At 38.6% G+C, this 25,338-nt stretch overlaps 1 protein-coding gene across 45 annotated transcripts in view; it reads right to left on the reverse strand.

Annotated features, from left to right (window-relative positions):
• Nucleotides 1–25,338, reverse strand: part of NRXN3 (neurexin 3) — a 1,717,425-nt gene that overhangs the window by 235,975 nt on the left and 1,456,112 nt on the right. The gene's annotated exons all lie outside the window — the stretch shown is intronic.

Below are 25,338 nucleotides of genomic sequence, written 5' to 3' on the forward strand. Positions count from 1 at the left end.
TATATAAGCGTATATTAGGGATTGCAATAGGAAGAGGTAAGTCTTGAGAACTTTGAACATTGAGCAATAATTATAAGCAGAGAGATAGAGGCTCCTTTGCCTCTGGTCTAAATTTTTTATTTATAGAAGGACTATTTTCATGCAAAATGGCCTGGGGTTTAGATGAGAATCAGTGGATGATGCATAAATAAGACAACAAAGAAACAGGAATCCTCATACAGTCAGAGCTGTGAAAATTCCCTTAGCCCTACCTGGCTAAAGTGCTTACCAGTTCCTCTGCAAGGAGGAACTAACTGCAACACATATGTATTTTGGCATGTAAATAAATGTCCGTCAGTCTTCACCTAATTCAAGTCCCAAGTAGAAGAAACTCATTTAACTTGAACCAGGACCAAAGTGACAAGAAGAGTCAAGATTCCAAAATCCACTGCGGCCAAAGCAGATAAGCAGCACCTTCTTGGAGAAATGTTTTCTCAACTAGGCTTGAAATTCTGCTGCGTGTGAGTCACAGGTTACCAAACCTTAGAGCTTTCTTTCTACGGCTGGAACTCTCAAAAATGAACAGGCTCAAAGTTGTCCTTATGCTGAGTGGGGGAAGTATGCAAGAATGTTTTTCTTCATGGGCTTGCAGCACCTGCCCTTTTAGCAGAAACCAGCAGCATTCACTTGGGCCATAAAGGCGCCATTTGTCAAATTACTGTTCCAGTGAGCTAAATAATACCCCTATGGACAGAAAAGTTAATCTTTTTCCAAAGAGCCCCATTTCTACCCAGGAAGTGGCTTATTTGCATTGCAGGAGCTGACTCTGTGTTATTATCTTTCCACAGCAGCTAGGTTCATAGGTTAACCACATGGTGTGTTAACAACAATTTCTTTTCATCCTTTTAAAGTTATTTTCTTTTCATTAGCTACCCCTTTGCTCTTTAATTATTCTCTGTTTAGGTTTTGTTGCTGCCATCATCAAATTTCTATCAGGGGAAAGGGCTGCTACCTTCAAGCCACTGTGCATAACACACACACACACACACACACACACACACACACACCCCATATCTGTTCTTTATCACCATGCCTTTGAAAAGGCTCAGCTGTAACAGGCTGATCTCTTTGTTTTTCTTCTCCCTTGTTTAGACCTTTCAACATCATCTCCCTTCAGTTCTTGCACACTTTGTCACCCTGCTTACTCCCTATCAGCAGTCTCCCTAGAATGGCTGTCTCCCTTCTGGAATCTGTGAATTCACAATCCCCATGTAGCTTGTGCCTTTAATTAAGTTCTAGTCCCCAACCCCGCCCCCCGCCCCCCGCCATGATTCACAGATACCCTGAAAAGTTCAACATTAATTAACCAGGGCTGTGCAGAGTTTCCAAGCTGAAATACTGGAAGAAGAAAGGTAGTAAAATTGTAACATGTTAGGCTTTTTAACAGTCCTGTGATGATGCTCTTGAGGAAGGTGTTTCAGATCCAGGAGGAAGTCATTCAAGTATAAGGAAGATGAGCATTGTAAATGCTATAACAAGCCAGCATAGCATTATGTTTACTCTAAGAAAATTCAGTGTACTGTTGCTTTTTTTTTTTCATTTGGGAATTATATATGGTCTCCATTTCTCCCTCTTTTACCCCAACCCCAGCAACAAAGTAGAAGAAATCAAAATGATGCTAAAATAAATAACTTTGATACAGATTTGATCATTTAAAAAATTATCTGGGGACATTTATCTAAGATTAATATATTCATTAATCATCACCTTTAAATGCTCTGGATTTCTATTGCTTCTCAAAAATTCCAAAGGAAAAACTTTTTGGTGAACCAGAGAACCACTGCCCAGTGGAAATAAGGTAGAGAAACGGATCTAATTTGAACGATCACTGAATCTCTAAGATGGGAGAATTTAGTCATTATTAAAATCAAAACATATCTGATGGGTGAATTCCTTCAATAACTCTGAAAAGTGGTGGCCCTTCCTTTGGCTTTAGTACATCCAGTGTTGGGGGACTCATTCTACTATGAAGAGATCACTCAAAATATAATCGTTAGAAATGCTTCTACTTTCACATGGTACAGTTTTCTGAAGTCTCACAGAACACGTCAACTGGCTCTTTTCCTGGGACTGTAAGATAAACTGTGCTGCCAGATCTTCCATTTTCAGGTTAGTATTCAAGACTTTTAACCTAACTCTTGACTATGAACCTGATCTCAGGCACAATATTCTGTTACTGCTAGCCATTCCCTAAGCAGAAGGCTTGGCTCTGCCAAGGTATTCTCGAGCTTTTGAAAGTGCCATAGAACATAATTCTTCTCCTCCTTTCCAATATCTGTCCTCACATGGACAAGCTATGCCTGGCTGGCAAAGGACCTGGGCCTAGTCAAAGCCCCACACTCTACAAATCCCCTGCTAAATCCAATCAGAAGAATCTTCAAAATAGGTTGAATACAGATGTCACCTAGAGACACAGGTACTTTGAAGATCAACAGAATGGACATACTAGAATAAAGTAAATACTTTTAAAAATGTCATAGGAACTGTTAAGAGAAAACAATACAGGTCTTAACTTGTGCCTAGCAAAAATCCTCAGGGTTAGAATTTGAAAGGTAAAAATCCCTCTATTCCACAAATGTAGACTATCAGAAAGAGAGAAGGAGGAGAAGGATGATGAAAATTCAGTCCATTTGAATTGGTCATATAAAACATAAGACCTTTGATTGCTTTTTAAATCCTCTAAACTGTCCTCTTATGAGGAAAAAAAAAGTGTCTTTCTATTCCAAGAATTTGCCTATAAACTTTCAATTATTTTTTGTTTCAACGGAATCTCAGTACTTATCTTTTTTATTAATAGATTGATTAAAAGGAAATCTTTTTTCATTTTAACTTTCTTTTATTTTCTAATATAGTAAGAAAGAGGCTGAAATCCAATTTGTTAAGTCTGCAATGAAATTTTAAAATGCCACGTTAAGACTGCACATATACAGACACTATTTGTATTGAAAATGGTCACGCTATATACTATAAAAAGGTAAGACACATTATTTTTGACTACCATCTCTTATCTGCTATATCTCAGCACCCACCCCAGAAGCTTTAAATAGATACCTCATTTAATCCTCTAGGAACCTGATGAGTTAGTTACCATCACTTGAACTTTAAAGATGAGGTTCCATGGGGCTAATAACCATACCCAGTGTCACACAGCCAGTAGCAAGTGGTAAAATCTGGATGTGACTCAGTTCTTTCTGATATTCATTGAATGAGTTATTAAACTGATACAGAGATGAATGAATGAAGGCTTTGGTAGCTATTTAATGACAGATAACACAAATTCAGAAATGTATCAAGCAATAATAATGAATAAGGTTATCATTTTCCAACCTGCTCTACATTCAGAGATGGATGGCTTATTCGCTCTTGTTCTTCTTTTGGGGTGGGGCTGGAATGTACCAAGATAGAACTCAATAGCTGAGGATCTCAATAAACCAAAGGGAAGAAAGGATAAGCAGAGGTACACTAGGAAGCAAACAGTCCAGAATAGCAAAGATGTCTATGATAAAGTTTCAGCCCATGCCCCAATTCCCCTGGTTCTTAGTAGGCAACTTGTTATCGATAATATTGCTGACTTGGCATTATCTGGTGATCTAGAGGATATTTGCCAGAACTGCCATAAACATTTTATAATTTTTAGCAAGTCCTGTATTTCTATCACTATCCAACTGGTCACAAATTCATCTCAAGGAAAACTATGGAAAGTCATAAATTGCCATCTGAAAAACTAAAACACTTAGAATTACCAAAGGAGAGGTGCTTCTAACTAACTCAAATGTCTTTTTCTAACCTGTCATATTGATAGAGAATTTAACTAAGGCCATCATTCTTCCTATTTCTCACCTGATATTTCTGATCAGAAAGCTACCTGTAAAATCTAGAGGGTTTGATAATGGGCCAGTCCAACATATTAATCATAGCTGTCTTTCTACCACTTTGTATTGGTTCCCCTTTTTTTATTTCTATGTAAAATAATAATCCTTAAACATGACTGGGATAGAAATAATACTGTATTTGGATAATCTGGAAACCTTGGAAGGAAAGGGTACTATTAGGGCTAATCACACTGAGAAATCTTGAATTTGTAAACCCTCAAGGCAAGTGGCTAGTTCACAAAGAGGTAGTAAGATGTAAAGAGATGAAACTGAATGAAGGATAACTTCTGCCAAAAATAAGCAATGAATCAATAAAAGCAAATGTCATATTTCATTCTCTTCAACACTGAAAATTTTACAACCTGTTTATCTGCAGAATAAGAGTTTTTGATCTAAAGATGTGAGAAAATGTGGGTTCATGGAGGTGTTTGCCATACTTCCGTTTCTCTTCTTGAGCATGGGGAGAAAATTTAAAACTACGTTGAGCATTAGAAATGATGAGAAATAATGAGGGTTATTTCAGTGGTTAAAAAAATAATTACTATGAAGACATGAACCAGTGAATGAAGAGATATGACTGAGATCCACCGTGGTCCCAGGAGATACCTCCAGGCATCTGGAGGGGGAGGATCCAGGTCCTAGACTGCCTTGAAGATCTAGCTCTGACTCTTCCTTCTTTTTAAGACTAAATAATATGCCATTTAGTATGTATATCTACCACAATGTCTTTATTCCTTTAGCATGAGAAGAAAATTGAAAATTATTTTGAGAACTAGAAAAAAATGAACATGTGGGTTATTTTAGTGGTAAAAAAAATAGGAAAATGACTATAAAGACGTGAACCAACTATCAAGGGATGTTTGGGTTGTTTCCATATCTTAGCTATTGTAAAAGATACAACAAAGAACAGACAGCTCTATGGGGTGCTAATTTCATTTCCTCTGGGTGTATACCCAGAAGAACAATTGCTGGATAATATGGTAGTTCTCATTTTAATTGTTTGAGGAGAAGCTATTCTGATGTTATAATGACTGCACCAATTTATATGCCAACTAACAGTGTACAGGCATTCCCTGAACTTCACTCTATATTTTATTTCCCAAATGAGATGGAAGTACATGGAATAAAGTAGTAGTCAAGCCTGTTTAGTCTTCACATCCTAAATCACCCATCTCTGAAACCTCTCCAGATTACCTTTTCCCCCCATGTGGATCTGAATAAGCTCCTTTATTCCCAGTTGTCCTATATGTATCCAGTTTTATAGACACAGCTTCTGTAAAGGACACTGTTGTCTTAAACCAAAGTATAGCAATTAATAACTCAGGGTTTGCACCTTTCCAGCTCTGTAGACTTGGGCTGGTAACTGAGCCTCTTTTACCCATAGTTTCTTTATCTAGAAAACAAGAGTGATGCATGTCTCATAGGATTGGTGTAAGGATTAAATGAATTGTAACTAGAAAATTGTTGGGAAACACCAAATATAATTATGTAATTACTAGCCTCTGTAGGTATAAACAGTTTAATTACTTATAAGTTTACATGTCTGCATATATTAAAGAGGGCAAGACTTAGATTGTAGTTCATTTTCATGTCTCTGTAACACAGCACTCTGTTTAGTAGTTACATAAGTAGTGATTGAATGAATGTACAAGTGAATGAATAATCATCTCAAGTCTATCATTTGTCAAGGAAAATTTCCCTATAGAGTTCTTTCTTCTTTAGGGGGTTTTTAAGATGGTCCCAGTGCAAATGCAACATGATTGGACACAGAAGAAATTCTTCTAAGTGAAATAAGCCAGACACAGCAAGAAAAATATTGTAGAGGCCAGGAGCAGTGGCTTGCACTTATAATTCCAGCATTTTGGGAGGCTGAGGTGGGAGAATCACTTGAGCTCAGGAGTTGGAGACCAACCTGGAAAACATAGTGGGACCTCGTCTCTACAACAAACAAACAACAACAACAACAACAAACAATTAGCGGGGTGTGGTCGTGCATGCCTGTAGTCTTAGCTATTAAGGACAGTGGTGTGACAGGATCCCTGGAGCCTGGGAAGTTGAGGCTGCAGTGAGCTGGAATCATGCGACTGCACTCCAGCCTAGGCAACAGTGTGAGATCTTGTTTCAAAAAAAGAAGGGAAGGGAAGGGGGGGGAGGGGAGGGAGAGAAAGAGTGAGTTTGATCTCACTCATAAGTGGACACTAATAAAAAGTCAAATATATAGTAACACAGAGTAGAAAGTTGGTTACCAGATGCAGTGGAAGAGGAGATGGGGAGATGTAGGTTAAAGGGTACAAAGTTACAATTATGTAGAATGAATATCTAGAGACTTAAGGTACAGCATGATAACTATGGTTAACACTACTACATTGTATAATGGAAATTTGCTAAGAGTGTAGATTTTTCTCTGCTATTATGACAACAAAGGTAACTGAGATGACAGATATGTTAATTTTCTTAGCTCTACTAGTAATTTCACTATGTATACATATATAGAGACACCTTAAATGTATATCTTAAATATATACAATAAAAAAGCTGACCTATACCATGAGTCCATAGAAAAATTACAAATAGAAACATTTTTCTCTTGCCACTCTTTGGTCTTCCTGTGAACCAGTGGAAAGATATCATGTTGATACCTTGAAAATGGGACTGATAATAGGCTTAGAAGAAACAATTTAGGTCATGTATTTCTAGAGCTCCCTGCGAGGGGACAGTAACGTGGCTCTTTGGTGTCTTTTGAATTTTTAATCTTGATCAGTGGCTTAGCCATGTGGGAAGTGTAACATCTGCAGTATCACCTGCTCCCCACCCAGGAGGAATGCAATCATTTCTTGTGCGTTATGGTGTCAACCAAAGGCAGCCTTTATCTTTAATAAATGAACAGTGGTCATGAAGGGAGGCTAAGCTTCTAGGTGAAATCATCTGTAGGTGAAACATAGAGTCTTCTCTTACACCCTTCCAAGAGGAAGGGAAAAGACAATGGTAGTGGAAGAAGAATCATTAACAAATACAATCAGTAAAACTGAAACACTCTAATATTCTACAATTTAACAACAACAACAACAAAACAGGAGCTAAGGGCTTAATAATTTCTTTCATGGTTTCTAGAATATGAAAAAAATGTAAATTGTAAGTGAAACAAATTATGAGTTTCTTTCAATCTCTTTGAGGGAGTCAAAAGATATTAGAAATGGCAGTTAATGGGTGATAGGCTAGTAGTTCAGAATTAAATATCCTGAATGAAATCTGCAGGCAAACGAGTTGTCATTCCTTTAAAAGCAATCATTTGCATTTTCCTGGAAAATATGTAAAGTTACCGGTGAGTATATTGTTTCAACTATGATAGCTTAGAAGCAGAATTTAACATTAGGTCCAGAACACCGTCCCATGCTCATATTCAATTGCATGTAGTTGAATAGGAATTGCATTCACGAGATGGGAAACCCCTGTACCAACTTCCCTTTTTTCTCTCCAAGTAGATAAACGAAGTCTCTACAGCTGCTATGCCTTAAACTGAGTTGATGTGCTGAATTTAATTAGGTTGTAAGAATGGAAACTAAACCAGATAATTGACTAAATATAAATGGAATAAAGGCATTTCCATCCCAAAATGTGTTCCTAGAAAACACAGAGTAAGACAAATTGTGGCCAAAGAGGGTAAACATGTGTTCATATGCCGCTGTATTCATCTGCTCAAACCTGCTCTGCAGCTGTAAAAGGCATTTGCATGGTATGGGGATGGTGAACTGATGGCATTTCCTTAGGAAAGAGTGGATGCATTCCAGATCTTTGTCTCAAATATAGCAGGGACAGAAGGAATAAACAGTTTCCCTGGTCACAGTATTAATAGAGACTAAGAAAAGAGATTCCTAAGTACCACCTAGATTTGTAATATCATAATATTTGCCAACATCACTTAAAATTATTGAATTTCCTGGCAAATATTCAGAAGTCTATTATTTCACTATTCTTATGTAAAAGATCAGATAATAAATAATAATAATGACATAATAATAAACTAAGTAATAGGCCGGGTGTGGTGGCTCACGCCTGTAATCCTAGCACTTTGGAAGGCCAAGGAGGGTGGATCATGAGGTCAGGAGATCGAGACCATCCTGGCTAACACAGTGAAACCCCATCTCTACTAAAAACAAAAGGTAGCCGGGCGTGGTGGTGCACACCTGTAGTCCCAGCTCCTTGAGAGGCTGAGGCAGGAGAATCCCTTGAACCTGGGAGGCGGAGGTTGTGGTGAGCTGAGATCGCTCCAGCCTGGGTTACAGAGTGAGACTGTCTCAAACAAAATAAATAAATAATAAAATAAATAAATAATAATAGACAAGTAGTATCTGGGCCCTCACTAAATCCCAGATCCTGTGCTAACTACTTTACATATCTTCACTCATTTAACCTTTCATCGACGCTGTCATATAGGTACAATAATTATCTACATTCCATGAATGAAAAGATTGAAGTTTAGAAAGGTTAAGAAATGTCTAAAGCCATGCAGTTAGCAAGTGATAATAAATTTTATATAAACCACCTATGAAGTTCTTGACCAACAGTTCTAAAAGATTCTTCAGGTTTTACTTGCTTCTGAGTCTGGCAGATTTTTCCACTGACAAAACGATCGCTTCTACTACTAACATTAATAGGTCAGAAATATTCATCTGTGCAAATCCATGTCACATGTTTCAGATGAGAAGTGCCATGGTACCCTGTGCTAATTATGGCCTCTTCTGCATGGACTATGAGCTAAACCATAACCCAAAATCCCTTCGTGTTGTTCTGACACCACCTAGTAGTATACTGGGACAGTGTGGAGAATGTGATGATGTTCCTCAGCCCTAATACAGTATTCTAAGCCCAGTGCCTCTCAATTGGCATACAGTGCCTCTAACGTTCTTGCCAGAACACAGTTTCTTATCCAGTTAAGTTTGGAGCGGGACTTGAGATTTTGCTTTTGAAACAAATATTCATGGGATCTCCATGCTGCTGGTCAGAGAACCATACTTTAAATAGAAAGGTTCTGAAAGACCTGGATTTAGCCAACTGTGAATTGATCCATTACTTGAGCAGCAAGCACTGTAACTGAGAAAGCTGTGGGATTAAGCCAAATCCTATTTTTGTCATGCTATAAATAATTTATTTGTTTTTCCTAATTTGTAAATTGAGCCTAAGAGCAACTGCTGCTCAGGCTACAGAAAATGCTCATTGTTCGAAGTCATTCTGATTTACCCATGGTGGAGAAAGTAAGCAACAGGTCTGTGCATAGAAGAAAGATACAAGGCTGATCCTGGCTATTCCCTCCCAAGAGTCTGTCTCTTCAGGTTTGAGTCAAGAACATAACAATTATACAGATTCAAGAGTCTATAAACTGGCTTAGCAAGTTGCACAAGTCTAAGAATAACATGTAATATGTAAAGAAAATCCTATCACTTATGTCTGGCAAGGAACTCATAAAGTTCTCACTTTTCTCTACTGGCACCTTTTCCACTGTATATACATCCTTCTTATAGAAACAATACCCCAAAATGGTATCTAGCTGTTCACATCTTTATCTTTGTATTGAGACTTACCTCTTTGAAATTGAGGGTTGCATCTTATTCAAATGTGTAACTAGAAAACTGCCCAGCATTATTGGCTGCTGATTAGTAATTATTTTATTTACAAAAACAGATGCTTTTGGCTATTCTTTTCTTGTATCTAGTCTTGGGCTAAATGCTTAATTGTCATCATTTCAGTTTACTCACAAAAATAACTATTATTGTAATGCAGACAAGGAAACTAATCCTGACATTACTTGTTTTACTAGATTATCTGTAGTATTTTGACAGTGTTGATCACTCCTTAGCCCCAGAAATGCTCTTTTCTCTGTGGGTTACACTTTTCTGGCCTTTTCTCTTCTTTAGTTGAACCTTTCTTTTTCTTACTGTGCCTTTACTTTTCTCCTCCTACTTCGTAAATGTAGATCTCCCCCAAAGTCTGAGTGTTACCCTTCAACTTTTGTCTCTATCTACATATCTTATTCCCTTCAGGTCTCATCCTTTCTCCAGACTTCGAGTATTTCCTCCATGAGAAGTTCTCCAAAATCTCTTTCTCTACCTCTTACTTGGCCTTTGACTCCAATGCTACATATCCAACTGCCTCCAAGGTATCTCTGCTTGCCTGTTTATCATCCCAAACATTAGAAAACCCCTCATTTTCTCTTTCCTCCAAAGTTAGTTCCCTCTACATGAATTATCCACTTTGAGATATAAAATCATCAATTTTCCATTCATTCAGGCATAAATTCTCTTTCTTCCAAGGTCTATTCAGCCATGCTGCCAGGGAGGTTCTTCCTTTAAAATGTCATCATCTTTTTACTGCACTCCAATGCCACTACCTTATGGTCTGTATAACCTCAGAGAACTAGCATCCTAATAAGGTTTCCCTTCATACTCACCCTGTTCTCATCTATCTTTGCTCATGTTCTTACATACTTTCCCATGGAGTCACATTTCTACTTAAAACACATGCATAGTTTCACATCACCAGGAAGACAAGTACTTGACATCAAAATACCCCAACAATCTAAATCTTTTTATTATATCATCAGTGTTTACTTTCAATTTTTTTCAATACGCTTGTTATATTAAAGCTCTATTACTAACTACCATTCTATAACCCTTCTATTTCAGCCATATACATCATTCTCTGGACACTCCTTGTACGTCTGATTTCTTTCTGGAAATTATTCAATTGTGCCCCATATATATCCACATTTCTTCTTGATTTATCCCCTTCTATTTATTTTTTGAAACCCAGCTAATGCCAAGCTAACTTTGTAAAGACTTCCGGAGCCAACTCCAGATGCAAGTAGGCCTTGCCTCCCAAGAATATTTAAGACAATAACTTCCTTTCAGAGGTATACATCCAAATCACTTCATAGAGCTTTTTGAAAATAAACACACATGGTCCCCATGTCAGAACTAAGGAGCCTAGTTTCTGTGAATAACTTAAAAACCCACAGACCATTCAAATGGGCACTCATGATTAAGAAACTTTATAAAGACATTTATCTTTTCATGCATATGGTACTTGCTTTATCAGTAGACTGGGAGAGCTTCGAGGGCAAGAATTATGAACCTGTATTTGGTATCTCTTAGGCACCTACAAGACTGCCTGACATAGTAGAAGAATAAATATTTAATGGTTGATTCACTTTTATGAATACTGTATTCTGTGTAATTCTGAGTAAAAATCATATGAGAAGACACAAATTCTGATTGTTATGACTTTGAGATAGTCCCCAAATAAGGAAAATGCTAAAAGAAGATGTTTAATATAGGTACAATTAACTAGCAGTAGTTAATTCCTTTGGGTAGTTTTGGGTTTCGACATCACATAAAATCTCATGGTCAGAAGCTTGACAATAACAAGCAATGGGTAAAGGACTCCCTATTATTCAACAAATATTGCTGGCATAACTAGCTGGCCATATGCAGACGATTGAAACTGGACCCCTACACCTCTCACCATATACAAATATTATTCAAGATAGATTAAAAACTTAAGTGTGAGACCTAACAATCATAAAAATCCTAGAAGAAAACCTAGGAAATACCATTTAGAATGTTGGCCTTGGCAAAGAATGTACAACTAAATCTCCAAAAGCAATTGCCACAAAAACAAAAATTGGTAAGTGGGACCTAATTAAACGAAAGACCTTTTGCACAGCAAAAGAAACTGTCAATAGAGTAAGCAGGTAACCTACAGAATGGGAGAAAATATTTGTAAACATTGCATTTAACAAAGGTCTAATATCTAGAATCCATAAGAAATTTAAACAATTCAACAAAAAAATCAAATAACTTCATTAAAAACAGGCAAAGAATATGAACAGACACTTCTCAAAAGAAGACATACATGCAGCCAGCGATTATATGAAAAAGTGGTCACTATCACTAATTAGAGAAATGCAAACCAAAACTACAATGAGATATCTCACACCAGTCAGAACAGCTATTACTAAAAAGTGAAAAACAAACAAACAAACAAAAACAGATGTTGGAAAGGTTGCAGAGGAAAGGGAATGCTACACTGTTGGTGAGAATGTACATTAGTTCAGACACTATTGAAAGCAGTTTGGAGATTTCCAAAAGAACTTAAAATGGTATTACCATTCGACTCAGCAATTCCATTACTAGGTTTATACCCAAAGGAATACAAGTTATTTTACCAAAAAAGATTCATGCACTTGTATGTTCATTGCAGTACTATTCACAATAGCAAAGACATACAATGAACCTAGGTGCCCATCAATGGTGGATTGGATAAAAAAAAATGTGGTACATGTACACCATGGAATATTACACAGCCACAGAAAAGAAAAATGAATGAAATTATGTTCTTTTCAGTAACATGGATGCACCTGGAGGTAATTACCCTAAGTGAATTGATGTAGGAACGGAAAACCAAATACCACATATTCTCACTTGTAATTGCAAGCTAAACAATGAGTACTCATGAACATAAATATGTCAACAATAGACACTGGGGACTACGAGAAGGGGAGGGAAGGGTTGAGATTTGAAAACCTAACTATTGACAACTATGCTCACTACCTGGGTGAGGGGATCATTCTTACACCAAATTTCAGTGGCACACAATCTATCCATGTAACAAACCTCCCGAGTCTAAAATAAGCATTAAAAAAATATAAAATGACCATCCATAATAAATAAATGAGTCTTATGGTCAGAAATATTGCTGGTGAACAGGAATATTATCTTACTTCTGCAAAATTAATCTTCAAAACTCATCAACAACTACAAAGAAGTCTTCAATATTAAAACCCCAAGTAAACAGCAGAAAGTAAAAACTTCAGTCAGTAGAAGAAAGCAATAAGGCTTTCATTTTCTTCCTCTTCCTAAGCTAAAGGAGTGTCATTTTCACTAGGCAGATCTTCATAAGTGTGTTTTTTTGCTGCTATTCAGGTGCTATTTCTGAATCCAAAATTAAAAATGACAATAATAATAATAATGGAGTCAGTGTTTTTATAATACTCAGTTCCCAAATTCCAGAAAAACTAGTTGATGTTATTTCCTAACCTGTAGTCAGTAAACAGGAGATTGACCAACATCACTTTGACAGTCTCATTTTTCACCTTTACTTCATTGTCTCTTTCGACGTCTCTTTCGACAGCCCTTTCTCAAATGCAACTGGTTTTAGTCATATTCAAGTTAGGGAAAGACTCATCAGTGAGTGAAGTAGGAATTATTGTTTTTAACCAAAGATGTAAAATTAGAATGTGGGTCTCTGTTTCTGCTAGTGGTCAATTTTGTGCATCTTCTCTATTCTTGATATTTGCCATTGACTACAGAAGACATAATATCTTAAATATATACATTTAATGCTTCAAAGTTTTATATTAGTCCTTAACTGCTCTCTTGAAATTTAGTGGAATTTAGGAATGCAAAATGAATTCGCTTCTAAAAAGATGGTGAGATAATTGGTTAAATTAATCCTACTGCATATTTCTATGTGTGTATTGATGCACACTTTTGAAAAGCCATTGGGGAAAAAGTGTCAAACAAGTGAAAATTTATTAATACCATTGAACCAGTAATTCTACCTCTGAAAGTATTCTACAGACATACAACCCAGGCAACAAATGCTCTTTATACAAAATATTTTTATTATTTCATTTTGGTATATCCTTGAGACAGAAAACTTCCTTTAGCAGAGAGCAATTCCTGGAGTGGAGCTAGTTGAGATGAGTCAGTTACCAGCACTCCCAGCAGGTTGGGGAGTGAGTATGTGGGTCCCAGGTTTAATTGGGATGGATCTAGGCAATGCATCACAGTATCCCTTACAAGGATTGACTATCAGACCTATGATCAGGACTTGGTGTTTAAGGATTCTCTCCCAAGAAGGAAGACGTCAGCTACTACTTGAGGTCACATGGAAGTGGGTGGTATGAATTTAGCTCTGTAACAAACTAAGCGACATGACACAAGTCTCTCCAATTTCTCTAGATGTTACTTTCCTCATCTATAAAAGAAGGAGTTAGACTATCCAACAGTAAATTCTCTAATCTTCTACTCTTCACTGATATTCAGGTCTATGAATTTCAATGGCAGATCCCCATGGAACGCATGGAATACATGGACACTTCACAGACATTTCTCAAGATTACCAAATCCCTTAACTCATTCTAGTTTTTTATACTTTTATTTCAGGTTCAGGGGACATGTGCAGGTTTCGTATATAGGTAAATTGCATGTCATGGGGTTTTGGTGTACAGATTATTTTGTCACCCAGGTAATAAGCATAGTACTACATAGGTAGTTTCTTTATCCTCTCCTGCTTTATTCCAAGTTTTAAATTCTTCCTTCTTGAGCCTGTTCTCCATTAACCTTGCTCTCTCTTTTTCTTCACTGACCCGTTTTCCTTGCTTCCTAATTCAAGATACTTGGTGAGACTGGAGATAGGGAAAAGCAGCCAGAAGAGTAGATGTACCAATTCTACTCCCCACCCATCATTTCTGTCTATCACCTAGTTGTGCCAAATGTACCTCTTAAAGATTTTCCACACATATCCTCTCTTCTTCACTCCAGCTGTTGCTCCCATGCTCCAACCTCTCTTCCATCATCCCCTTCCTGGATTACTGTAAAAGCCATGTAATTAATTTTCCAGGTTCCAGTTCTGGCTTCCCTCTAATCAATCCTTCTGTTTCCACAGCAATATTTCTAAAATGCAAATCTGACCTTGTCAGTTCTTTTCAAGAGCTCCTCATTGTCAATTGATTAACTCTAACTTCCTTGGTGTGACTAGTATGACTCTCAATGATCAAGTTCTATATTCCCTACTCATCCTTTACTTTTTCATACTGTAGGGTATGAATTCTTGCTCTCTTACTTACTAGCTATGAGTTGGTTAACCTCTCAGTGCCTCATTCTTAAGATGGGAATAATACCTCATAGAATCACTATAAAGATTAACTGTTTAATACTATAAAGATTAACTGTTTAATATGGTTTGGATGTGTCCCCACCCAAATCTCATCTTGAATTGTAGTTCCCATAATCCCCACATATTGTGGGAGGGACTCAGTGGGACATGATTGGATCATAGGGAGCCCAATGCTGTTCTTGTGATAGTGAGTGAGTTCTCATCAGATCTGATGGTTCTATAAGGGGCTTTTCTCCCCTTCACTCTGCAGTTCCCTCTCCTGCCGCAATGTGAAGGATGTGTTTGTTTCCCCTTCCACCATGATTGTAAGTTTCCTGAGGCCCCCCTAGCCATGTAGAACTGTGAGTCAATTAAACTTCTTTCCTTTATAAATTACCCAGTCTTGGACAGTTTTTTATAGCAGTATGAAAATGGACTAATACATACATACAGTACGCTTCCGAGAAGTACAAGCAAAATTGAGCTCTCAATCAAAGCTGGCTATTATTATCATTTTTTCTAAAATGACTTTCTCTACTATGTCTAATGAACTCCTAGTCAACCTTCATCAGCCATCTCAAGTGTTAAATTTTCTGGTAGGAATTTGGTGAATATCTCAGTACTCTTCTCCCACTGCAATATCTTCTAAATTACTTAGGTACCTTGAAGATGCATTTATCATTATGCATTATACAGTGCATTACATTTATTTCTTTACATTTTTGTCTTCCCATGTACGTATTCTCTAAGCTCCTTCAGGCGGACAGTAGAAACTCCCAAACTCTCAATCAGTGTTCACAGAATATATTAGTTATCTGTCACTAAGGGCTGATCTCTTGTTATCTTTAGGTAAAACACTGTGATGGCCCTGGAGATCCATTGTCACCACACTCCTAATTGCTTTGAATGGAGTGAGGCACTGTGGGACTCAGTCTGTCATCTTCCAAAAGAGAATACCCAGTCTAGTTTTAATACCTCCACTTCACTCTCATGGACCACTTGCTGTTGTTGTTATTTTTTTCCTTTTTGGCCTGCAAGTGGCTACAATATTTCAATACCTCACTAGGCAGCTGCAGCTTTGGAAAGGAACTTACTTTATCCAAGAGCAGCCTGATAGGGCAGTTAGGAAAGAGTCATGTGAGTAGATGCCAGGGATTCTGGTAATGAAATCCCGCCAGTTTGTTATGGAAATAGAATACAATCTGCTTGCTGTGAGTATTTAATGTAACATTTTGCTGGGCACAGGAGAAGCAATTAGGCTGCTGAAAATTCAGTTCACGTGCCCCATAATTCAATAGTGACCACTGTTAGCAGTGCAAGATGTGACAGGATTGATAATTAATTTTGCATGAAATCAGTGTAATAAGAGAGAGAGAAAAGCAAGGAGGGAGTAGAAGAGGGAAGGAAGGAGATCTATATTCAGCAGTAGATCAAATGTTACTTCCAAAGATCTGATCATAACTTCCGCAGAGCCAGCTTCTGGGTAGAACAACAATCCAGTCAAAATCCAATATTGAAAATGAGTTTCCATACTTCACACAGAAAAAAAAAAGTTCATGAAGGCCATCTTTGGCCATGTCCTCTCTTCCTTCAGCTACAAACTAATTGGGCTTTGTTTACATTGATAAATAGGTGAACAGTAAGCTTATCTGAGGCCAGTAACAAATGCTGGGCCTTCTATTCCCTTTGTGCTTCTCCTCAAAGGAAATTCTTATTTCAAACACTTTGCATATGTGTGTTCTATCTCAACAGAACCATCACAGAGCTGAACTGCCTTGAAGCATCTCTTATCTGTTCATTCTGTTTTCTCTCAGATTTCAAAACTGACAATTTTGGAGGATTTACTGCTTTCCAAAGTTTCTAACAACCATAGCAGATAACTGTGCTAGTAGTCAGATAATTGGACATGAATTGCTATTGGAAAACAAAGCACGGACCTTTTGATACTGATATTCATCTATCCATCCAGCTACTCGTAAAAATGCCAGTATTGGAAGAAAAAAGTGATTCCAACTAAGTCTAATGCTGGATTAACCACACTGTGGTGTGGTAGAGGAATCACCAGCTACCAACTTCTAGCATATTTCACCCATGGTTTAGTGTGTTTCCTGCTAAGCTAAAATGAAAGGCTAACTTAAACAGAATGGTTTCTGATTTATCTTTGTTCCTAGGAGCTAGGCAATGTGAACCTGACTAGCTCTTGGTGGGCAAAAGGTAGTCAACACATACTGGGTGAAATAAGTAAGTATGTGTGTGCATTGGTTAATGAGCCAGTTAGTTAAGTCTTTTAAGATTTGGTAGTATTTGGGATCATATGGAATTTTAAAAGATCTTTGGGCAACACCTAATCACTGGTACAATTCTTGTCAATTACTTGTTATAAGAGAACCTAATACTAATGTGAGTAATCTATTTGCTACTTGAAGTTAAGAAGTGGTTTGGCTAAACAATGCAAAACAAGGACAGGGTCTGAGGAGCTGGAAGTGTACTTTGTGATGCTTGGGATATTCATAGATATGAGAGAGGCAGCTTGGAATTAAGCTTTTTCCTCTTAGAGGCAGAACCATTGATTGAGATCTGAGCAAATCTTACATATATACCAATTAAAAATTGTACTCACTGTAACAATGATAACATAAAATAGTGGCATAAATGCCCCAAATTTTATCCTTTCACATTTAAACAGTTTAAGCATTATAGTTGAAGACTGATTCAGAAATTTCATCTGAGACTTCTATATTTTTTAACTTTGTGTTCTGGCACTCTTAATCATAACTTCCATCTTTAAGGTTACCTTATGATTAAATAGGCTTCTGAAGATCCAACCACTACATTCATAGTACGGGCAGCAAGAAGGACAAAGGATGTCTTCTGCACCGTAGTCAGATGCCTTTAAGCAGTCTTTCTGTATGTGCCACTCAACACTTTTGCATACCTGATACTTGTCAAACTTAAAGCAACATACCAGCTTGACTGTTAGAAAAGGTAATAAATGTTTTATTTTCTTTCTTACAAAACTAAGGCAGTGATATTGCCAATAAAATTGTAGATTTGGTTTGTTTTAGCATTTTATTTTTATTTTAAAATCATTATTATTTTAGAGACAGGATTTTGCTCTGTCATTTAGGCTGCAGTGCAGTGGCTTGATCCTAGTTCACCGCAGCCTTGAACTCCTGGCTCAAGTGATCCACCTCAGTCTCCTGAGTAGCTGGGACTACAGACATGTGTCACCACACCGGGCTAATTTTAAAATTGTTATATAGAGATGCAGGCTTCACTATGTTGCCCAGGCTGGTCTCAAACTCCTGGCCCCAAGCAACTCTCTTGCTTCAGCCTCTTTAAATGCTGTGATTACAGGCTTGAGCCACGGTGGCTTGTTGGGGATTTGTTAATAAGAAAAAGAGACAATGGATTTTCATGGGAATTGGCAGTTTCTTTTACATGATTACAGAAAGTTTGCCCCCCGCCTTTCCATCAGTTTGCCACCCTTTTGCTGACTGTCCTTTCCCCTGGACTTTCTAGTCACCAGCAAAAAGATCACCGTACTGCAGAGGAAGGATATGTCCCTGGAGCAGCTCCTTATCCTCTAGAAGTGGGTTAGCCAGAGACACCTGACCAGCTCTTCAGAGTCTGAGAGTCCTCATGTACTGTTCACTGCCCTGGTTCAACTACTGAACCAATGAATTTCCTCTGAGCACTCACAAATGATTGAAAAACCATAAATATAGGTGATAATAGTAATAGGGTGAAATACAAAGACTGCAAAGAAGGGGAAAACATGTAGAATCTTTATGTTTCTGAGACTATAATTTACTAGGCATCGACATTGGCATTGATTTATGTGAATTTCTGATGCTTCTGTGGATTTAGACAAATCCAAATAATAGCATCACAGTTCAGTGTCTTATTACCATAGCACATTATATATTTTTCACAGCTTACTTTGATTTGCTATATGTTAACTAGACAGAAAATTTCCTAATTGCCTCAATAATTAATGTCAAAGAAATGACAACGGTACTATTTATTCATGACTTAGTATATTCCATGTATTGTGCTATGCATGATCCAGCTATATTTTAATTTAATCCTCAGATATTTTCCATTTTACAGATTAAACAAGTGCAACTTTCCCAATCTCACACAACTACTTGTGGAGCCAGGATTCCATATAGGCAATGTGAGTGCACATCCAAAACTTAAAACCACTGAACAATAATGCTTTCTGAAAGATAAGGAATTTCTTCATGAGCATTGGTGCTACTGAGAGGTGACAATGTGCTAGCATCCTTCACTCTCAGCGCCTCCTCGGCCTCCGCCTCCACTCTGGCAGCACTTGAGGAGCCCTTCAGCCCACCACTGCACTGTGGGAGCCCCTCTCTGAGCTGGCCGAGGCCAGAGTCGCTGCCCTCTGCTTGCCGGGACATGTGCAAGGAGAGGCGGGGGCAGGAACCAGGGGCGCTCACAGTCCAGCCTGCGTTCCGGCGGGCGCTGGTGTGGGCTGGGGGCCCCCAAACTCAGAGCAGCCAGCGGGTGCCACCAGCCCAGGGCAGAGAGGGGCTTAGCACCCGGGCCAGCGGCTGTGGAGGTTGCCCCGGGTCCCCCAGCAGGGCCGGCTCACATGCACAGCGCTGGTATTCTCTCCTGGCCTCAGCCACCTCCCCACAGGGCAGGGCTCATGACCTGCAGCCCGCCATGTGCGAGCCCCCGCTCCCGCGCGGCCCGAGCCTCCCTGACGGGCGCCACCCCCTGCTCCGTGGTGCCTGTCCCATCAACCGCCCAAAGGCTGAGGAGTGCAGGTGTGGCTAGGGACTGGCGGGCAGCTCTGCCTGCAGCCCCCGTGCAGCATCCACTAGGTGAAGCCAGCTGGGCTCCTGAGTCTAGTGGGGACTTGGAGAACTTTTATGTCTAGCTAAGGGATTGTAAATACACCAATCAGTACTCTGTGTCTAGCTCAGGGTTTGTAAATACACCAGTCAGTACTCTGTATCTAGCTAACCTAGTGGGGACTTGGAGAACTTTTCTGTCTAGCTAAGGGATTGTAAATACACCAATCAGCACTCTGTGTCTAGCTCAGGGTTTGTAAATACACCAGTCAGTACTATGTATCTAGCTAACCTAGTGGGGACTTGGAGAACTTTTCTGTCTGGTACTCTGTGTCTAGCTCAGGGATTGTAAACACACCAATCAGCACTCTATCAAAATGGACCAATCAGCAGGATGTGGGTGGGGCCAGATAAGGGACTAAAAGCAGGCTGCCCAAGCCAGCCAGCAGCAACCTGCTTGGTTCCCCTTCCACACTGTGGAAGCTTTGTTCTTTCGCTCTTTACAATAAATCTTGCTGCTGCTCACTCTTTGGGTCCATGCCGCCTTTATTAGTTGTAACAGTCCCCGCGAATGTCTGTAGCTTCACTCCTGAAGCCAGCGAGACCACGAACCTACCAGGAAGAATGAACAACTCCAGACACGCCGCCTTTAAGAGCTGTAATGCTCACCACGGAGGTATGCAGCTTCACTCCTGACAGCGAGACCACGAACCCACCAGAAGGAAGAAGCTCCAGACATATCTGAACGTCTGAAGGAACAAACTCCAGACACACCATCTTTAAGAACTGTAACACTCACCACGAGGGTCCGCGGCTTCATTCTTGAAGTCAGCAAGACCAAGAACCCACCAATTCCAGACACACTATCTGGCTTGCTAGTCCTCCTCAACTTCCAGTACTTTTGAATCGTTGTGTATGATTTGACCAACATTAAATCTTTTTAAATGATGTGTGTCTCTTTGGTTAGTTTTCACACAGTTATAGGTCATAAACCATTTTTACCTTACCTTTCTCACTTAACATGTACTGTAAGCATTTTCTATAATATTTTACTTCTATCTTTTTAGCAACTGAGCCCTAAAGTCTGTCCATGTGTATGGACTGGTCTGTTGCTCCTTCACTTTTTAAAAGATAGAAAAATATAGTTACTACTAGTTGAAACTACATCCTGAATTTGACTTTCCAGAAGATGACACATTCCATCATGAAATGGCCGGGTCTTTCCCCAGCAGCAGCAGTCCAACAAACTAACAGCTGACGATGCCCAAGTAGAAAACCCCATACTCTAGAAAGGTCTACATCATGTCCCACCGGTAAGTTGCTCTCTTCACGCAGTGAATTAATTTACACTATTTTCAGGCATTGGCAGCTATCTGTCCAGAACTGGCAGCATAAAGGGTACCTGGGCAATGTATTTGTCTTTAACTCTACAGAGGCTTTGATAAATGGGTGAACAATTAAACAAATGATTTCAGTATAAAAACTATCATCTCTTTGCCCTGCTTCTTAAGGAAGGTGACATGGAAAGGGCTAGTTTGCCTCCTAAAAAAGGGCATGAGTCTTTTGGGAAAAACTCACTTACCTCTATTTAGAAGTAGTTTAAATTGCTAAGTCAACCAGCACAAATATTGATGAAGCACCTGTAAGTATGAAATATTACACTAGGCAGTGCAGGAGATACCAGGAACATGAGAAATACTTTCTAACTTTCATATTTAAATAAAGTGACATAGGTTTAGTAGCTAGTGCTGTGGCTGACATGTAGTAGCCAGTCAACAAATGCTAGTTTCTCTCCTGTCTTTCTTTCCTCATCCTTTCCCTTAAGGATTTTACAACTCAGTTGCAGGAAAAGGCCATAAACATGCAAACTGTTAAATACCACAACAAAATTTAAATAACCATATGAGGAATTGCACATGTTAATTACCTAATACCACCACCTGAAGTTTATTAAGTGCTTCATAGTACTTCCTAACATGTAATGAACCCAGGTAACAATGTTTCTTTAAAAGGAAACTGTTAAAGGCTACTGTCTGCTTTGTTTTTTCTTTATTTTGTTTTGATTTTTCCTTTCTCTTAGTATCAGAATGCTGACTCTATCAGTTAGGCCATATCCAGATCATTATTATACTATACCTGACTCTATTTGCACATCTTTTTTTTCATTATTATACTTTAAGTTCTGGGATACATGTACAGAACGTGCAGGTTTGTTACATAGGTATGCACGTGCCATGGTAGTTTGCTGCACTCATCAACCTGTCATCTACATTAGGTATTTCTCCTAATGCTATCCCTCCCCTAACCTCCTACCCCCAGACAGGCCCCCGTGTGTGATGTTCCCCTCCCTGTGTCCATATTTTCTCATTGTTCAACTCCCACTTATGCATGAGAACACGTGGTGTTTGGTTTTCTGTTCTTGTGTTAGTCTGCTGAGAAATTCAGTTCAAAAATCTCTCTACAAATTCCACGAAGTTAGATACTATATCTGGCATATTTGTTTTGGTATTCTTAAAGCTAATAAAGTGTCTGGTATACAGTATATGTACAATCAATATGTGATGACTGTATAAATTAATGAAATCCACACAGTGAAGGGAAAAATTGCACATTTTACTCTACGTAGTGATAAATAGGGATCAATAAGGGATGCCTAGTAAATAATCAGTCTCTATTACTTCCTCATTGAAGATATAATGATAATCCCTAATGAGTGTTGTCACAGTTAATTTGCTTTTTTCTTCCTAGTTGCATGTGGTAGAATTCCTCTTCTTGATTCAAAATCTTATTATTCCTCTTACTGTGACGGTGATTCAAATATCAATCTATGAATTTGTTTATTCTCCAGACTTCTATTCAACAGGCTCTAGTTGTTGACATACCATTCTAGGGCTCTAATCTCATGCCCTGCATTTAGGTTTTCTCCGAAAGAATATATATTCTGGTTTTGTGACTGTGGTAAGGAGCCCTTAACCTCTTTTGGCGGAATAAGCCACTTCTGGTTTAGAGTGTAGACTGATAATGGTTTTCCCATTTGGACAGCCTTGGGACAGCAATCATTACCGGTCACTCTTTTGAATTTAGTATCCTATGGTGAACATTTTCTCACGCGAACTCACCATAATGAGTCACAGTGAAGGAGACCTAGGGGTTAAACTGTGTGATTAAACACACTATGAAAAATGATCAGGAACTAGAATTGAAGTCTTCGGATTTGCAGTTCAATTTTTATTTCAACATGATGCATTACTGCTCTTCGAGGGATGGAGTCAATAAACATTATAGATCTAGAGGAGAGGAAGATCATTTGGAGCTGAATTATATAGAACGTTTTGAAGCATATGGGTCTTAGAATTGGGTCTTGAAGTGTAAGGCCTAAATTGGAAATGGCTCATCAATAAACACTTTTTTTCAGTGCACCCCATGACAGACTTACATAAAGGTTTATTGGTTTTTTTTTTGTTTTTTTTTGTTTTTTGTTTTTTAAGTATATGTAGGAAAAAAAAAATCAACAAATAGGAACAGGTGTTTTTCAGTTTACATGTCTTTGGAATTGTGTCTCATTTCTATTTGGCATTTTAATTCGTTAACATATTGCCCCATGACAGAGAATACTAGAAGTGCCCCAGGCTGACTGGACCAGAGCCATTGCCAGGCCGGCTGGCAGCTAACCTAACACCAGCAAAAATTCATCAGCATCACCTTCCTTCCTATCCTTACCAACAACAAGTCTCTGCTTTTCCCTACTAAAAATGGTGACACAGTGAAACTGAGGGGCAGCAGGAGAAGCCTTCCTGTACTTCAGTTTAAGTGAAGAAGGAAGATGACATTTCACAACACCAGAGAAATCAATTCCCCATCTCCAAGAACCTTGCCAAGTTCTGTAACTTTCCTAACCCTTTATTCCTCCACTAATTCCATTCCTCAATTGTCCCCAGTCCAAATCTAATCCCAAAATTTCACAGCATTAGGTAGATATGAGGAAAGATAAAACAAATCATAAGCTTACCCTAAGGCCACCAAATTCTCAAACTCTCCCCTTTCCCATTATTTGCTTCAGAATCATTATATCAGTTGTACAAAATCTTGAACCATGCTCTTTCCAGAATCCTCGTTACTTTTAGCAATGATTTTAAAGCAAATGTCAAGATAAAACACAGACACTATGTTGAAAAGAAAAAGCTCAAAAACTCCAGGGATCTTTATCAAGAAAATCAGATGTTGACAGCTTTATAATATATAGTCGGAGTGGTTCCATGAGGGAAAAAAAATTATAGGATCATAAAGCCCTAGTCTACTATGAAAAACATTTGGTGGCCAGGCACAGTGACGGCTCACATCCGTAATCTCAGCACTTTTGGGAGACTGAGGCCGGTGGATCACTTCAGTCTAGGAGTTCTAGAGCAGCCTGGGCAACATAGTGAGACCCCGTCTTGACAAAAAATTAGCCAGGCATGGTGGCATATGCCTGTAGTTCCAGCTACTCAGGAGGCTAAGGTGGCAGGATGGCTTGAGCCCAAGATGGGAGAAGGGAAGTTGCAGTGAGCCAAGACTGCACCACTGCACTCCAGCCTGGGCAACAGAGTGAAATCCTGTCTCAAAAAAAAAAAAAAAAATTGTAGATTAGCATTTAAATATGTGACTCAAATAGCTATTTTCTCGTTGGTCCTGAAAATGTTTATTCCCTCTGCTTTAATTATCTAAATTCCCTTTTCCCATGAGAAAAGATGTGTTCTTAGGGGGGAAAGAAAGAAAGAAATATCTAAGTTACAAGCAAATACTGAATTTCTCTGCTTTCCCTGTGAGAGTTGGTGGCTTCTTACGTTACGTTTTTGCCAAAATAACTAACATATTGCATCTGGAGCTATACAGTGTCTTCCTGTCTCTCTGGGGTTTAAATTCTACACATCACTGAATATTTCTTTAATTTTTTCCAAGTGTTAGAAGAGTGATTCATAGGCCAGGTTCTATTTAACACCTGTGTTTTCATTGGAAAAGATTATTTCTTTACAATTGGCTGGTACACTCAACTTTTTATATCAATGATATTAGAAAATAAAATTACAAATCTGCAATGTTTGTAAAGGTTGCTTTCTAAATTCTATTGTGTCCATTACCTACATAGACAGTTTCCCAATATTTTTGACTCCAAAGTCCAAAAATAGATACATTTTATTGTGACACAGGACAAATACACATACCCACAAGTGTATACAAATGCAAATATGCATGCACACATACACATAGGAACACATTCATGTGTAACTTACACAGAAGTTTCATTAACAATATTTATCCAATTTATAAAGTAAAACTTGCCAGTCAAAATAGATTACTTACAGCAGTGTAAGCTGTCATATACATCCGTTAATATACTGCCTCTGCTAAGATCCCCTTCCTCAGTTTTCTCCTAGTTAAATCCTCTGAATGTGTCCACACTATTCTTCCTTTTTCTTTTTTTTTTTTTTTTTGAGACTGAGTCTTGCTCTGTCACCCAGGCTGGAGTGCGGTGGCGCAAACTCAGCTCACTGCAAGCTCTGCCTCCTGGGTTCACGCCTTTCTCCTGCCTCAGCCTCCCAAGTGGCGGGGACTACAGGCGCCTGCCACCATGCCCGGCTAATTTTTCTGTATTTTTAGTAGAGACGGGGTTTCACTGTGTTAGCCAG

This window comes from Papio anubis, chromosome 7, assembly GCF_008728515.1.
Source record: "Papio anubis isolate 15944 chromosome 7, Panubis1.0, whole genome shotgun sequence".
In the NCBI taxonomy this organism is placed as follows: Eukaryota; Metazoa; Chordata; class Mammalia; order Primates; family Cercopithecidae; genus Papio; species Papio anubis.